The 17,982-nt window shown below is 33.9% G+C and overlaps 1 protein-coding gene across 1 annotated transcript in view; it reads left to right on the top strand.

Annotated features, from left to right (window-relative positions):
* The first annotated feature begins 420 nt into the window (after nucleotides 1–420).
* LOC128223248 (uncharacterized) overlaps nucleotides 421–17,982 on the top strand; it is a 93,645-nt gene continuing 76,083 nt past the window's right edge. Inside the window, exons 1-2 of the mRNA XM_052932538.1 lie at nucleotides 421–565; nucleotides 14,697–14,788. The gene's annotated coding sequence lies outside the window, so the exon portion shown is untranslated. The remainder of the gene's footprint in view (nucleotides 566–14,696; nucleotides 14,789–17,982) is intronic.

Raw genomic sequence — 17,982 nt, 5'->3', positions numbered from 1 at the left:
GAAGTCACATTTTGACCAAGGGATAGGATTCAGAAACAATCTTATAACAGTGAGGGATTTTTTTTATATGGAACACTTTCAAAAGTATGTAAATCTAGATGTGATTACCTGCTTATAAGCAAAGAATCTCGAAAACAGTCGGAACAAGACTCATTCTGGTTGACGACGCGACGAGATTAAATGTTTGTTATTCAACTGCTGTTAAAGGAAAGAGCTGCCTTATTTTGTAAATTTATACCATACCTATTCTCCAAAGTAAAAAGTTTGAATAATGTAATGTTTGATATTTATCGTTAATTCGAATTTCAGTTGAAAGCCATGAGATCATATTTCATATTCCTTCTTCTTTCAAGTCGATCAATGAATTGAAAAGTAGGTATTTCAAAATATGTGGTAAATAATTAAAGTAATGGAGGTTTATCGAGTTGAATTAGAACGTAATTTATAGTAGGTATTCGCTTACATTCAGAACTGTGTAAAACGCCTGGTACATGGTTTTGAAAGTTAGATGTTTAATGGAAATTACATTATGTGTGGATATGTTCAACCAGTAAGCAATATCACGGTATGTACATATTACTTTGTAATCCTCCTAGATACGGTTTCCTTCTTCTGGCAACGTTCATAAGTTAACGGGTGTTAAAAGAAAGTCCTACTGACGGAAAATATATTTATATGGTACTAAAATTTCAGCAATATGTTGCACACATGAGAATAGCCTTTTCACAGTGTACCCTAGTCTTTGATGTTTGCTGTCATTTCGCACAAAACGTGTTCTTTTTGTTATCGTTTAGTTTAAATTGGCTGGTTACAACTTCTAGACTGTAGGACGAATGTATATTTCTGCACAATTAATGTTTTGCTGAAGGTCGAATAATAGCAATTTAGTTTGACGTCAGGGACACAGTAGCAACATCTGTGTTTGAGTTTTCGTCTTATTATTATTTTTTGAACATATTATTTGAGAATATCAAGAAGGTCTTTTGCTTCTGGAAGAGCTGATGTGGTGATTGTTCAGGCCTTAAAAACATTGTATGTGTGCCCGTGACTGAGCGTGTTTCCTGAAGAGCTGATATGTCCGATGAAGTTGCCTCTTTAGAAGCTACTGTGTCAATGTAAAAAAGCACCAGTAAAAATGTTTTTCGTCTTTGAAAGACAATCTATCAGAACAAATGTTTCGGCTGATAAACGGGCCTTTGAATGAGGATCTGTGGGTGAGGGGAAGCTCGATCCGTGAATAGCTATTGCAGATCGAAGAACGTGTCCCTTGATATGCTGCTGGATTTTGATATGACACAGTACCCTTAATACACTACAAAGCAACTGAAATGGTAATTTCAAGTGATCAACGACTAAATACAGAACCCATTGTTCTGAAAGTCTTATTTATCGTTTTGGGGTTTTCAAGCTTAAAGCATTTTATTTTCGTAATATCGTTATACACCGACAGGCACAAGTGGGTTATTATCGTATATTCAATAGAGTAAATTTGAACGGTATATGTTTTGGAAGTGGTTTAACAAAACGAGTATTGACTATTAGATTCGAATTCATGTTTACGGATGCTTTAAACGGTGAAAGGCATCAGGTATCTGTTTGTATTGATTGATAATATCCATATAATGATTCCAAAGTTGAGTTATTTTGTATGTATGTCGACAGACTATAAAATAAAGTTACGAAAGCATTATAGTTTAGACAGCATTGTTTTAAAACACCTTTCAGTCCAGCGGCAATGATACATTGCACTGCTATAAATAAAGCTAGTGTTTAATTAAAGAAATGTTTTTATAGGACATTTAATTACTTTATCTATCAGTATTTAAACATGGGTACTTGCAAAACGATAAAAGATATGCATCAAAAGGTTGTTGACATAATTCTTGAAATATTGTTCTTTGGAAATCACAATGCTTAAAATATGTAATAGTATCATTTGACATAATTGTTGAAAATTAATACGCTGAAGGAAATGGTGCAAATAGGTCAAACACATAAGGTTAACATTTGCTATTGACCTCAGATTGTATCCTCACCTAAAGCAGAGGGTTATGCGTTTTGTGGATCAACTTGTTTTGTTTTCACAGATTTCTATAGATATTTGTTTCAAACATGCGCCATGTAACTTGAAAGAAACGTATTCTTTTACGATGAATACTTACTGAGTAGCTAATATTTCGTCGATATTATGTATGCGTATGTATACATACATCAGCATGATAATAATCGGTCTTTCAAAATATTTTTTAGTATCGAAACGCGTCTCTGAGCTTCAGAATCAATTCAGATGGAATATTTGATTTGTTAAATAGTAACTATGTAAATTGTATAGGCGTCCAAATACAGGGATGGTATTTTGGGACAGATTTGAAAGTAGCTTAGAAAGAGCCTTTGTGATTTGCTCAAGGGTAGTGATAATCTCTACAATTAGGTATTATAAATTCACTCCAACATAGATGGCATTTGACTTCAAAATATTGTAATGCAACCAACACGAGTAACTCAGAGCACACCAACATTACTTGATCGAATTAAAATATATATATATATATATCGATATATATGTTGAAGCTAGTGGTATTATAAAAAATCCTGTGAACTTAAGTGGTTTTTTCATCCCTTACTTACATATTAGATTTAAATTGATAAATTTTAGATAATAATTGTATAGCCACTGAACGGTGTATTCAACGCAAAGTTAAGTGCAAGTAGGGTGGAGGATGAAAGTTATTGTTAAACAAAAACAGGCAATAAATTAATATATTAACTACAAGAATTAATCTTACTCTTTGAAGAATGTTCGTGAATATATATTTCATATTTGTTTTCAAGTTCGGACACTACATACGGATATCCTAAATGTTCAAACTCAGTCGACTTCTTTAGAAATGAAATAAAAAAAATGTATACCAGAAGGCGAGTAGTTTTGACTTTTTAAGGTTGTATCAAGATATTCTCTTGAATTTTGAAGATAGCTTAATACTTGTTTAATATAAGCGTCAGCTCTTCTTCTGTTGAAATAATGCAGAATAAAGTAAAAATAAATAAATTTAAACTATTTTTGTAGGCTCCAAATGAGGTGTTTAAAAAGGGTCAAACTAACAAATCTTTATTTAATCGGTTTTAAAGCTGAAATTTTAAAACCAGTAATACTATATCAAATTTATTTGAAATGACTGTATATAAATACGAAATGAGTGCTGCCTGACTAATGCCTGTATTTTATGGTGTGTATTTTGTGTCAAGCGGCAATTAATGTTGTTCAACTGTTCTTCGTCTTCAAGAGAACACGTTCTGTTGATCTAAATTATGTATAATCTCGAATTGAGAATTTGTATTGATAAGACATATTGCAGATTACAACTATGTGCATGCAACTCTCAGTGTAATAAAGCTTTAAAGGTTAACAACGCTATGGTTTACAACATTGTAAATGTAAACGAGGTTCTGAACAATCGGCCCATTATTTTTATTATTCAGTAGTACAATTATATGTGCCTTAATTATACAAAATATCTTAAAAAGCAGAGTTCAACACAAATGGTAGTCCGAGACTACCGGTTTTTTGGTCGGACTATTAGAATGTTTATGTCCATAGTGCATTAGACTAAAAAGATAAGTAGGTACAATTTCAATAAATTGGCCATCACATCTCTATAGCTCTTTATATTGCGTTAAACATAAAGTCAAAAAGGTGGGGTCGGGAGATGGCCGAGCACTTACGAACAACCAAAAACACTATTCTTAAGCTTTCTGCAGCCGATGGTCAAACGGTAACAGACAACCTGGACAGTTAACTGAATAACAGACAACCTGGACAGTTAACTGAAATCTGAGCGCATTTCGAATATCATTTCGATCAATATTCGAATCATTCTAAAGTATGTCCAAGTTTACAAAAAGAAAACCATACTTAGTGTGTTAGGGTGTTGTTTTATTAGCGAACAAGACAGAGTTGTCGATTTTCATTTAAAGTGATAGATTTTTCATAAAATAAATTTATGCCAATTGGTTAAGAGGTTTCATCGAAAGTCGACAATTACTTGAAACCATGAATATGAGGCTGTTTTAGGCCTTTTAGAAACCTTTACCGAAATAAAAATACCAAACAGATAATCAAAATAATGATATCAGTAAAAAGAATGAAAGTGCAAGAGTGCATCTTTCAGGGGACATGGTTAAAAAGAAGCTTGAAATACGTATTGATAATTCGGGATACCTAATTCATTTCAAACGGTGCATGCTGGGCGCACTTTATGACTGTGTTCTTTATGTTGAAATAATTATAAAAGTAAATTTTGGAGGATTTCAGGGAAGAGCCTCCCTCATCCTCTGGATCTGCTAGTGAACACTTACCCTAATTAAGGCACTTTGAATTACCATGAACGGTCCCATAGTAATCCGATAAATGTGTATGTTGTTTCACTTACGTCTTATTGCGCTATTGATTCCACTAATATTGACAGTTTTTGTAGTTTGCACACTTCGATTATACCTGAGGCGTTCCGAACACTTGTGATCTACTTGATATGTTATAGCGGAAAATCGTTCAAATTATAAAAGTATATTTTTAGCGGAATAAAGACATTAAAATTATGGACGCATATAAAGATGCATACAATTAGAAATAAGCTAACAACGACTATTTGAAAATTGAAAAAAAAAATTAAAGTCGTCTTTTGTATAGGAAGGATATTTTATCGAACTCGAAAAGGTAAGCCTGTAATAAATATGTTTTTCTATAAAAAAGGTTGTTTTGCCTATGCATTTTAAACACATCCCTTGGACTAAAGCCTATAAATAACAAATATGACAAATATGTATATTAATGTAATATAAATCATGATTTTGAAAGAAGAAAAACGTGCGTTTGTACCCAAGCCAATGAGCTGATTTTGATGTTAAAAACACCCTGGTTTGTGTCTCAAATATCTTAGAGCTGAGCAAAATCCCCTGCATGTATGTAGAAGTATTATAATAATACAATAACGCCACAGACTAAGAAAACAGAAGCGACGTGAACCCCTCTGTAGACAAAAGGGGTGTCAGTAGAAATTAGTAGAAAGGCGGCACAGGCTGCTGATGATCATGTGCATACAGGCTTTTCCATTATACCTTGCAGATTAGCGAAGGGGATATAGTCATGGTAGATATGTGTGCATTTGTGCGCGCGTGTGTGTTAATTGTGTGTCCGCGCAATCTTGTTCGGAGCGATACCTGCAAAGTCTTTGAGGTATTGACTTCAAACTTCATATGCAAATATATATTATTGAAGAAAAGTTCGGTTCATTTGTAAGATAACTCTTACTGCAGTATTTGTTGAGTAACTGGTTTTCGTTCAATTTCGTATTATTTTTTTTTCTCGGGAGCATAGCTTGTAAAGTCTGTATTATATTTACCTCCAATTTCATATACGGATATATCGCATTGAGTAGAAGTGAAGTACACAAAAACCATGTAGTGTATTATTGCCCTTTGTTAAACTTTTAGACAAATTTTATGTCCTGAGCATAACTTGAAAGGTCTTTGCGGTGTTTACTTACAACTGAATATACATATAGATATCATTGAGGACAAATGCAGTGCATAAGAACCATTACTATGACTTCAAGGATTGTTGAGTTTTTGCCCTTTATTAATGTTCATACTTATTTTTTGTCCGAAGCATAACCCGAAAGACCTTTAGGCATTGAATTCTAACTTTATATACGGATCGATCTCGTTGAGGATACATGCGTTGCACAGGAACCGTAACTCGGGATGCATTTTATTTCCAATTATTACCCAGTGTTAATTATCATACTAATTTTCTGTATGGAGCATAACTTGAAAAGTCTTTGTGGTAATTAGTTTAAACTTCATATAAAAAGAAATATCATTGTGGAGAAGTGCAGTGCACTAGAACCATAAATCCTGGTTGAGTTTACTCGAAAAGTATTTGATGTATTTACCTCAAACTTCATATGATGATAGATCTCATTCAGGAGAAGTGGAGTACAGAAACAATCCATCAGAGTTCAGTTTGTTACAGCTTTTGCCCTTAATTTCTTTTCACTTCATCAAACGTATAAACAGAAATAAATTATGCAGCAGAAGTGCAAGGTACACGAACCAAAATTATAACTGTAACTGTAATTACTTCGGCGGGGGATATGGCAGTCTATGACTGCTCTTGTTCTAGATATGGAATAGTTAAGTACAGATAGAAACCAAATTTAATACTAATGTCCTTTTAAGAGGCCATGAAAAAGGTGCCTCTTAGTTGGTCTCGAATATCTTGGATGAAAGGCATACACTCATTATCTAGACCAACCTCACTCACAATATATATGGCAGCGCATAAACTCTGTCATACCATGCACATAGTATCAGCATTTACAGGTACATAAATTGTCATGGGTCTTAATGGGCTCCAAATTTATTTTCATATTTAGGTTGCCATTATTCTTCGTCACCACTGGGTGGATGTACACCTATTTTTTTCCAAAATGCAAGTCAGCAACAAATTTTTGACTGTATATTACTATTGTGATGAAATGAAAACATGAACTGGAGGGCATTTTGATGTAATATGTTATGTAAAGTAGAACTATGGTTATAAGGTCAACAAGACGGTTTTGTTTAATATTAATGATATTGTTTGTGAAATAAATCACTGATATGCATTTTCGCAAATAAAACTACCCTTTACAGCATTGTCAAGGACCCTGTAATTGCTGATCAGCAACTTAATTGTGGCATGGAAAAGATCCATATGTGGGCTGAAAGGTGGCTTGTATCATTTAACACAGTAAAATTCAAATAACTTTTCATCTCTTAAACGACGAAAAGCCTGGCATATCCATCTATTCATATGGATAAGATTTACCAAGTGAAAGTTACAACTCACAAGCATCTGGGCGTTAGAGCTTGCTCCTTGATTAAACAAATAAAGTCCGTCAAAACGAAGGCCAGGCGACGTATTCTCGTTCTTTTTCCAGATCGGTTAAAATATTCAAAATGTATCAATGACAATGTTACGCAAGCAGAACATTGGGCAATGCGAATTATATCCAGAACAACAAGACTTTATTCCGTTTCCAATCTGCATTTCGAAATCTCTAAAGAAAGGAAGGCTGAATTATATTCTTACGCTTTTCTACAAAATGTTGCAGTCTTTTACTGCACTCATTACATAAGACCTTGTACCTCTTGTTAACGTTTGTAATATTTTATGTTAAATATATCTGTTGTCGATTTCCTTTCATCCATCAAAAATATCCTGATGGAATGCACTACCGAAAACAGTTCGATCTTTAAAAAACTTTCCTCCCTTCCAGTAAAGAGTACAACATGAATTCAACAGTTTTCCTATAATAAAGAAAGCTAATTGAAACTCATGCAAGGCTGCGGTTGCACGGTAATATTCCTAAGGAACATGTGTTCATTAAAACTATTGCCAATAACGCCGAATTTCAACTTAAAGGACGCACCAATCCATTTGTTTTCCCTTTATTAGTCCGCTATAACTTGGAAACATAATCGATTAGACAAGTATTGATCTGATATCAGGCCTTTTTCACTTTAACAAATTCCTGTTTGGATAAGAAAGCCACATACCGGACCACCAGAACTATATTCAGCAAGATTCATCACTAATTATTTAAAACTAAACAAATCAGATATAATTTCATACAAATTAAGAGCAACCATAATTTTTCTACCCACTCAGCCTGTCAACGCCCCCTCCTCCCCACACCCTCCACCCATGCTTCTTTTTCTTTCTTACTTCCAACGCATAATTACCTTTTACTCCTTCATACATCCGTCGTAAATCTTCAAGCATTTCGCGAGAGTGACAGAAGTAGTTTAAGCTTCAAAGCTTCCTTCTCAATCAATCATTGTGTTTTATTTGTTTTGTGCATATGTCACTTGTCTATTTTGCACGTATTTATAGCAAAATAAATTATGTGTTTATGCTTAAACATTGTTTAACTTAAAACTCATTTATTGAAATATCGTTTAAATAAAACGTAAACTTATAGGAATGTGTTATGATACACTAGCTATAGTAGGCTTCACATAAGGCATGAAATGATTCAATGTCAGTTGAATAGCCTGATATCATATTCGATATACCTTATGTTCTCGAGGCGATCAATAACTTGACTGGTTGAGATTGTAAAATATTACATAAACGTCCTCTTGTGATTTGAAGTAATGAAGGTTTAACAAATCACATTTTAAAGAGGTAAATTTTAGAATGGTGTAGCTGTTAATGAAATGTGTGAAGATATTTTCACCGTTTAAGCAACATTACGGTATGTATATGCTACTTTGTAATCCTTCAATAAACGGTGTTATCCTTTTCGCTTAGTTCATTGGTTACCAGGTGTGTTAGGAAACCCATGCTGTTATAAAGGCCTTCACTACTGGTATTCACAAAAATAAGACATTGAAATGTTGACATGAGCTGATATCATTAGTTATAGCATAGTTATTCACGCAGAATAAATATAAAAAGTAGTTAAATGTAATTATCTTGGGAACATGGAGAACATCTCAACATTTCGGCCCAGCATGTATTGCAGCTTTAATTCGCTCATTATCGCACATCATACGCGTGCTCAATGTTATTCTTTAACAAGCGTTAATTGTGCATTATTATCACCTCAAGCCGATGCCCGAGTGTTAACGCAGTATCGTGTGAAAAACTATGAGATGATCGAGTTCGAAATAAGGATTGATAAATAGGTGGGTATTCTGAATTGGGACAGTAATTTATACTTTGAAAAAGCGATTGTTTCGAAAAAGCGATTTCGGACAATTGCTTAAAAATTTAGTTAAACAAAAAAGGAATAAAATCTGGACCGAAAAATAATTTCGAAATATAGATATTGTCGAAAAAAAACGGTGTTCGGAATGGTGTGTTGTGTTCAATGCCATTTTATCTGAACAAGTTTAGCTTTCAAATCACAGCTAAGCAACTTGGACTTCATGTTGTTTTGTTGTCCTGGTTTTTCATTTATGCAGGTTTTCTTTCTATGATTTGGATAATTTTGGTTCCCTTTTATTATGGCAACTGATATCATCTCAGTGAAAGAAAACTGTGCATTGTCTTGCATTGCTCTAGGTCTGATGCGGCTTCAAGATCTGCTGGAATATCTCAAGGTTTAATTCTTAAACTTCCAAGTCAATATTAATGGCATTGCTTATTATATAGAATTACCAATACGTCTTTTTGCAGATGAAACTACCCTTTACAGCATTGCCAATGTCCCTATGATTGCTGCTAAAGAACTAAATTGATACATGGAAAAGATAAATATGTGAGCTGAAAGGTTGCCTGTATGCTTCAACCTAGGCGAAAATTGAATGTTTTTTCAACTCTTTAAAGACAATCAGCCAGACATATCCATTTGTCTTTGTGGATAACGTTCAAATAGTGTAAGTTACAACTCACAGGCATCTGGGTGGCACAATCTCGTGCGCTTGCTCCTGGAATTAATGCACCATGTCCGTCAAAACGAAGGCCTTGAAACGTATTTTCCTTATATCCTAAACTGACTATCGGTTACAAGTTTAAAAATATCAATTATTCTGTCTCTTTCCAACAAGCAATAGTTCAATAAGACAATGTAACGAAAGCAGTCGAACATGACCTAGAAAAAGGCACCATGGGGCATTGCGAATCATCTCCGGAACAACACGACTTGTTTTTACTTCCAATCTGCTTTTCGAAACAGGACCCGAATCTCAAAAAAGAAGGCGGACGACTATACTTATGCTTTTCTAGAAAATGATGTATTCTCTTTCCCGGCCTTACTTCATTCATTACATATGACCTCGAACCTCATGTAAACCTTTGTAATATTTCATCTTAAATCCAAATGTTGTCGATTTCCCTCCTACCATCAGCAATATCCTGATGAAATGCCCTACCGACAACAGTTCTATCTTCACCATCCTTTCCCTCCGTCAAATAAAAACTGAAAAGAGAATAAAACATCGGATCATCATTTTTACTATAAGACTGAACCCTAATTGAGAGTAACTCATGTACGGTTGCAGATGCACTGTAGTAATCTTAAGGAACATTCGTTCATTAAAAATATTGTCTGTAACCCCAATTGCCAATTTTGAGACATTGAGAACACCTTCTATTTTTTTCTTTATCTGTCCACTATGTCCTCTTCTATTTGTATCTAAAGGAGCCACGTACCAGACCATCACAGCTATAATCAGCAACATTAAGCACTACTTTCGTTAAACTAAACATATCACATATAATTTCATATAAATTAGAGCAAACATGATTCTACGACACAGTCTGTCCACGCACCCTCCCCCCCACCACGCAAGTATTTTGTCTTCTTCTTTACTTTGAACGCATATTACCCCTTTCTTCTGCATGCATCAGTCATTAACCTTCCAACTTATATATCACATTACAATAAGAAATTCTTTAATACAAATGATAACTCCCTTTACACAAGTACAAGCATATTGTTAGAGTGATACAAACGTGACTTAGTATATGCTGCTAAGCTTCTTTCTCAATAAATTACTGTGTTTAATTTGTTTTGTGCATATCACTTGCCTATTTTGCACGGCATGTTTTGCTCTGATTAACACTCATGCTGCACTTTTATAGCGAGTTTTGCAATAAGTGATCTTCACGTAACCGAAATTAAATGACTTAAAGCTCTCCCCTTCAATTCTTGAAAGGTTTTTGACTGCTCCTTTTTGAGAAAGTTCGTGTGTCTTGGCATCACATCCGGTATGGCCAAGCATTTTCGGTGTCATACAGTGTGATATCTTGTGCGCCTCTGGCTTCATCGGAGTCTTCTATGCGGGTCTTCAAATGCTGCAAGCTGTACTATCGCGCTTATGGTGTAATATGTGTAAGTTCGAAATGTTCATTGATCGAAGTACCACTGCTCGCACGAGTCTATATAATGCGTGCTCATGGTACTCGAAATTTCAAGATGTCAATGTAAAACGCACCCTTCTCTGCCACGTTTCCTGTTTTTCCGCCTTAAAGGTGTAAGTTTCGTTGTTGAACATACCTTTTAAGGATATAGAGAAGTTCATCTGTTTCTGTCAGAGCTGCTGCGGTTGATTTAGTACGCCTAAAAGGCAGAGTTTGTGGGCGTGTGACTCAGCGTGTTTTTGGACAACTAACTGGGTTCGTTGAAATGTCCTCTTGAAGGGCTGCTGCCTCACGGAAAATGGCTTCAGAAATAGGATTTTATGTCAGAGAGAGCGTGTCTCTGAGGTTTTGATTGTACGATTGCCTCTTGAACAGCCGCATTGACTCTTTTGCCATTAAAACTATTTTATAAGTAGGATGTCTTAATTATCGTTTTATGAGTTTAAAAGTTTACTCAAATCAATTAATTTTCGTAATATTATAAGACACCGACAGGTTTAACTAGATAATTATCAAATATTCAATCGAGTTGATTTTAATCGTATGTTTAAACTCGGTGCAACTTCATTTATACCAATAAAATCCGCGGTGATCGGTGTCAGGTTTATTTTTGCATTGATTGATTTGACAATCCTAGATTACAAACATCTCATGTGATCATTTGAATACCCAAATAAGTTGTGTGGTTTTACCTGTATGTATGCAGCTTATTAAATACATCAAAGTCTTGCAAGCAATAAGGTTATACCAACATCAAATTATCATACATATCAAGTTCAATAACAGATATTGACAAAACAGTTGTACGAGCAGATCAATTTTTCCCTATATCGTATTCAGCTCAAAAACTCTGTATAAACAACATGTTACGTAAAACTAATATATCTACCTGTTTCACTGCCAGGACAAAGAACGTTTTGTTCTCAACAAAGGACAAAAAGCTGCGTATTTAAGGAATAGAACAGAAGTGGCGATTATGAAGGCAGTATGGCAATTGCGAATTAAGCATTTTTTTTTATAATTGATCAACAAGGTAATCAGTCCAGAACTGTTGTGTAAGGTAAAACTTTACGCATGTCTATAAAACCAACAGTGTTGCCGTATTGGAAAAACGAGGTTATAGAGTATAAAAAATATTAAAAATAATTGTTAAGAAAAGTATTGCAAATACATTTAGGTTTTTTTTTTAAAAAATGCATAACTTAAAAAGCTCACAATTATTAACTTAAGTTACATTGAACGTTATCAGCGTCAAAGGAATCAATGTGTATAAAATAAGTTTTTTAAGATCTGCGCAAAGAAAACAAAAGCCTGTTAATATGAATTAGATTATTGAAAGTATGATGACACCAACGTGTATAGTATTAAGCCGTGTATCATTGTCATCAAACCCTGTCGTTATAATTATAACCCTTGGGTTGAGATATAATTCGTCGATTTTAAAACTCAATCCTCGGCACAGTCAACTGGTCCTAATATGTTCCCCTTACTTAAACAAAAAATGCCTATAATGAAAGAACTTGCAATCACTTATATCTGTAGTTTCTCTTAATTTTGGACACTCATATCTAGAAAGCATAACCAAATAAATGTTATCCGTATGTTTACTACTTAACGATGCATCACATGAAAACATACAATTTATGTTATGTTACTTATGTACATGTGATGGTGTTCCTACGATTTCGTGTGCAAGTGGATTTTTGAGGAGAAAAGTTTACCCGAGTGACATTTTTGCAGTCCGTAGTTAATGTACATATAGACAAATTAAAGAACAGTGTATTGAATATTGAGTTGGAATGTATGGTATTTCTCTCTCTATTTGGATACATTTTTACAAAAAGTATATTTTTTAAAAGTCGGAACATCAGTTATCATTTTTGTAACATTTGGTATCTTATATTGTCAATCTTATTCTTAAAATACCGAAACAAATCACATCTTTGGGTATCATCAAATATGAATGTGTTTGTGTTTTACGATCGACAGTTGTCTGTGTCTAGGTAAAATTCTAATGGAAATGCCCAACAATGCCTTATATTTGAGATCCAAACGATTAGTAAGAAATTGATATTTCAGTGCAAAAACTATTGTATAAATAACGCGTTGCACTATATGAGGCAGAAAAAGCATTCAGACAAAATCGGAAGAAAAAGTCACGGACTATAAAATCAAAATACTAAAAATACCGCAAAGCTTGTTGGAAAGATAACACTGTACTTTGTCGTGAGCCCTGGAGGTGCAAATTGAAATGCTTCAATGGTATTGAGAATGTTTTCAGAATGTTTAACGAAAAGTCAACATGATATTTTGAAAAGTGCATGTTTCGGGCGTGAACAACCTTTAGTTGTTTACAAAAAACGGTCCGCACGCGTGTGTGTGTGAATATATACATGTTTAAGCTCAATGTAAGACCTAATGTAATGCATGTATATCATTTATCATTTTGCCCATTTTCATTTAATGTGTTTTCAATTTCACAATGTTAACATTCTCACGTGTAGTTTGTTTCGTCCTTCTGATAGAAATAGTTATTGCCAAAAGTGTTAGAAACCGTTGACCTTTTTAGTTCTCACTGCATAATATTAAACAGATCATAGGTAGAAAGTAGGTTTATGAAGTCTCTGGAAAAAAAAACGATGTAAGGTCCCATTTAAAAAGGTGTACCAGATGATAGACCCATGTCATTAATAAGTTGTGTCGGTAATTTTCATGAAAAGAGTCATTTCTAAAATATATATATATAATACATCAAAAACAATCAGGGCTCCTACTAAGTCGACTCAAAATCAATGTATTGACAGTTTTCATCAAGTTGACAAAGTATTTGATGATAAAGAATCAATGTGTATTGTTGTTTGCGATATCACAAAGGCATTTTATAGAGTTTTGAACAAAGGGCATATTTTTGAAATTAAACTGGTATGATGGAAATTTTCGTTTTGCTATTTGCTTACAGATAACTTAAAACAGCTGTTTCGTAAAATCATCATTCTCTAGATAAGAGATTCTTAGAGGTGGTGTTCCTCAAGCATACGTGCTATGTACTATTCCTGTTCCTTATTTACGTCAATGATATAGCAAAGTATTTGATATCCTGTATATCTGGTCATTTCAAACATAGTAACATAAACTTAGTTTTCCCATTGAAAAAATAAATTACTTTTTGAAGGGGACTTCTTTAGGCCATTGTCAAACATTCGTTTTTCATACTATATATCTATTTTGAATTAAAGTGTTCTCCTCTGAAATTCTTTTTCGACTAAAATACATAACTCCCCTTTTAAATCATACCCAAACAGAAAGGATGTAACTGCTTAAAGTCCACTCTTATTGAGTGTAATATAAGTGTTTTTTTAAATACTAATATCTTCCAGTCTGCTCCCGCACGCGATATTTTTAATGTTAAACACGCCCCTTCTATACTGTTACTCTATGACATTATCCTTGAAGTGGATGTTTAAACCCTTATGGAAATTTAACAGTAAAGAAAAACTCGTCACCCTGGTGCAATAACTGAATAACCGCACATAAACATTGAAGCAGATATTGAGTGTTGCACTAAGGTGACGAACTAAACTCGTATTAAGCTGTTATCATCAGAGGTACCCGGGGCGGTACAGTTTCGTCACATGTGCTAATCTATATAAAAACATCGTGTCTGATTATCCGCTCTCTTTGCATGTAGAACAGCCGTTGCATGCATGTATTTCATTTATTTTATAGAATGTGTTTATAACCACAGCCTAGCTAAACTTGAAAACTAGATTTTTTTTATTTTCAGGTTGATTGCAGCATCAAGCGGCGCTACCTGTTGAGTTTGGACAACACACTGCTCTTTGCCAAAACGAATACTGTCAACTGCCCCAATAGTTGGTAAATTCGTTAATGCTTTATGTATTTTATGTATTTTAATATATTATTCCACGTAATGTAAACAATACAGAATCACTTACCGAACAAAAACAGTGGACTACTTTTGTCTTGCCCAATAAAGTTTCAGTACTTTTCCTTTTCTGCCGTCAAAGTAGACGATTACGCAAATGTATTAAATTATTATGTAGTCGTTTATGAAAATCATATTATAACACCTATAAACGACCCAAAGTTTGCTGATTCATATTACGCATACTATATATCTAAAAACGTGTGCATTAATACAAAATGGCAAACTGTTTAAGGTATGTCGTTAAAGTATTTGTAAATTTAGATATAGTTATTACTTTAATTTAGAGTAATACTGACATGCTTATCATCAGCAATTGGTCATAAAAGCAATACCAATTAATTATGCTAATAAGGAGAGGGAGAGGGAGGGGGTGTTTGGCGAGGGTGCGTATTAAAGGAAATTCAATTCATCGTACACAAGGAGGTGAATCAACTTAATAATAAATAATGTTAAATAGGTCCCATTCTAACTCACCAGACACAATGGAAAAAAAGTATGTATACTGTTCTCTATACATACATTAAAGTGAACATTGAAGCAATTTGTAAGAAACAAAGAGAAAGAGTGGAACCTTGCAATATTAAACATGCTCCAGATAGAAGACGAATTACAAGATAAATTTAACTGTAATGAAAATGGAACGGCATATGATGGTGTTTTGTAAGCTATGTGTCTTTCGTTTAGTGTATGCTTGTTTTTGACCTCATGCTTTTAAACAGTATCATCGTAAGTAGTAGTAGCAGTAGTTAAGAAGCTGTTGTTCAATCCAGTGTTGTCGACAAGAACTCACTTTTGGCAAAATGGACAGTTCAAATTGAAATTGGGCCGGTTCAACAAATGAGTGAATATTAAAAACGATAAGTAGAAGCAGGTCGACTACTTTACTATTTGAGTCGAATCAACGAAAAATTATTGAGAACCCTTCCAATTCTCACCATTTTTTGTCCGAATGTGTATTGGCATTACATTTTGACATGCTCGATAAATAGCAATATTGCTTTAATTAATCAAGAGTTATATCCCTGAAACTTTATAAATTACCTAAAAGCGGTCTGGTTTGATTTATATTAAAAAGCTTTTATTTATCATCACCGAATTTTGTCAGATTGCGTAATGGCTTAATGATATCCAGCATTTTTGCCTTCATCACTCCATAGTTATGATCCTTGAATAGGCAAAAACTTGTCGTAGTGTCCGTTCTCTAAACTTGGCTTAATGTACAACCGCTAGGTGGTCTTAAATTAAGACAGGCGTATTTTTGATAGTTGGCGCTTTTGCTATATGTTATATTTTTTATCAAGAGCCTAGCTTTATACTAAGAATATTTTAAGAAAAATATTCAGTAGTTCTCAATACTTATGTGAAAAACTTCAGAAACATGCTCCGAAGCCAAAAGTTTAAACATAAAACCAGTGTAATGGCACGGGGTAAACGCCAAAGACACAGAACAAAAAATCACAAACATGAAACATGTTATGCAAGAAAAACCTCCAATTACGGGTGAAAATAGGTCTTTAATCTAACTATTAAACCTGTGATAACCAGTTCAAGAAAGGAGTGAGTAAAAGTCACAATAGCCGAAAGCCAAAAACAAATAGCATCATTTATTGAAATGTTCTCGGCCTATTGTATTTGTATCATTATTCCACATTATTTGGAAGTAATACTTTCAACTATAGAATTTGGATAACAGATTTAAAAATGATGTTTTAGAAGGCTAGACAAATAATATTAGCCAAGATTAATTAAGTACATAACTAAGTTTATATCATTGTTGTGTTGTGCAGCTTCTTTATTATCTACACAATCGTAATGGACGAAAATTAAGATTTCTCGACAACTGTAAAATATTTAAACACGTTTTTTTTAAATGTTTATACAAACTATTCAGCAGCCGTGCAGGCATGTTTTCTCTAATTTTGTTTTACTGCTTCAATGTTTTCAGGCTATCGATGAATGAAAATGATTTTGGATATCTTTTTACCTTAATTGTATATATGTCATTGATTTTCTTAATTCTGACATCAGCACCTATAGTCCAGTTTATACATTTTTAAGAACAGCTACCTGGAAATGGAAAGTCTTTAGAGCAAATTCAAGCGCAAAAAACATGTATCTACGAATAAGTCTATGGCTTCACGTTTACTATCTTGAACAACAAAAATCAGAGCATTAAATGCCTTAATGCCCTTCTTCTTAGATATCGATATTACAGAAAATGTGAAAAAGCATACAATAAATGTTTTACGAAATATCATGAAAATAGAGTTAATCGCCTAGCTAAGGCTCAACAAAACCGTAGGAGCCCTATAATAATCACCCTGTTTTCTGTCTGTAAGTCTGTTCGCTTTGCACCTTTTATGCACATATGAGCATGAAATGAGTTATTGTGACCGCCCAATGTTTGTTGTCTGTTTTTCGTCGTCCGACCTCAACATTTTAGACACTTGAATATTTTACTGAAAACGCATGACCCAGACCCATGATATTTTGTATGCGGCCTCATGTAAAGGGCATTTACAGTTTAAGTCCCTTGTGTTAAAATAATCCCCAGGGGGTTCAAGGATTATTTATACTTATATCATAGTAAACATAATTGATTTTTGTTCCTCTGAAACGTTAGCCAAGATTTTGATTATTGGATTTCTGTATTATTTTTTAGTAAACTATCCTCGAAACCTGTTTCTGCCTTTACCAAGATTTTTCAAATTATGACCCTATGGTCAAAAATGGCCCTACCAGAGGGATCACAGGTTTTCTATATTCTTCAATTCTTTGCATTTTTTCTGAAACCACAAGGCCAAGACTATAGATATATGGTATGTTGCTTCGTGTAGTGGTTAGTAACTTCCACACCATAACATCCAAAATCTTCCTTAGCACCCAATGACTTCCTAAGCAACCAATGTCTTTCTTAGCATCAAATTCTTCCTAAATAACTATTTAGCAACCTATAATCCATAGCAACCTATGAATTTATAGCAACAAATGACTTCCAAAAGCTACAGATGACAACCTTAGCAACTGCCTACGACCAAGACAAACAGTGATGTCGATAACAACCTATGACTACCCTAGCAAATAGATATTCCCTAGCAAAAACTCTGTAGTTTCTAATGAC

This window comes from Mya arenaria, chromosome 17 (assembly GCF_026914265.1).
Source record: "Mya arenaria isolate MELC-2E11 chromosome 17, ASM2691426v1".
Classification (NCBI taxonomy): Eukaryota; Metazoa; Mollusca; class Bivalvia; order Myida; family Myidae; genus Mya; species Mya arenaria.
Note: the sequence above shows the minus strand (reverse complement) of the source record. Positions and strands in the feature narration are given on the sequence as shown.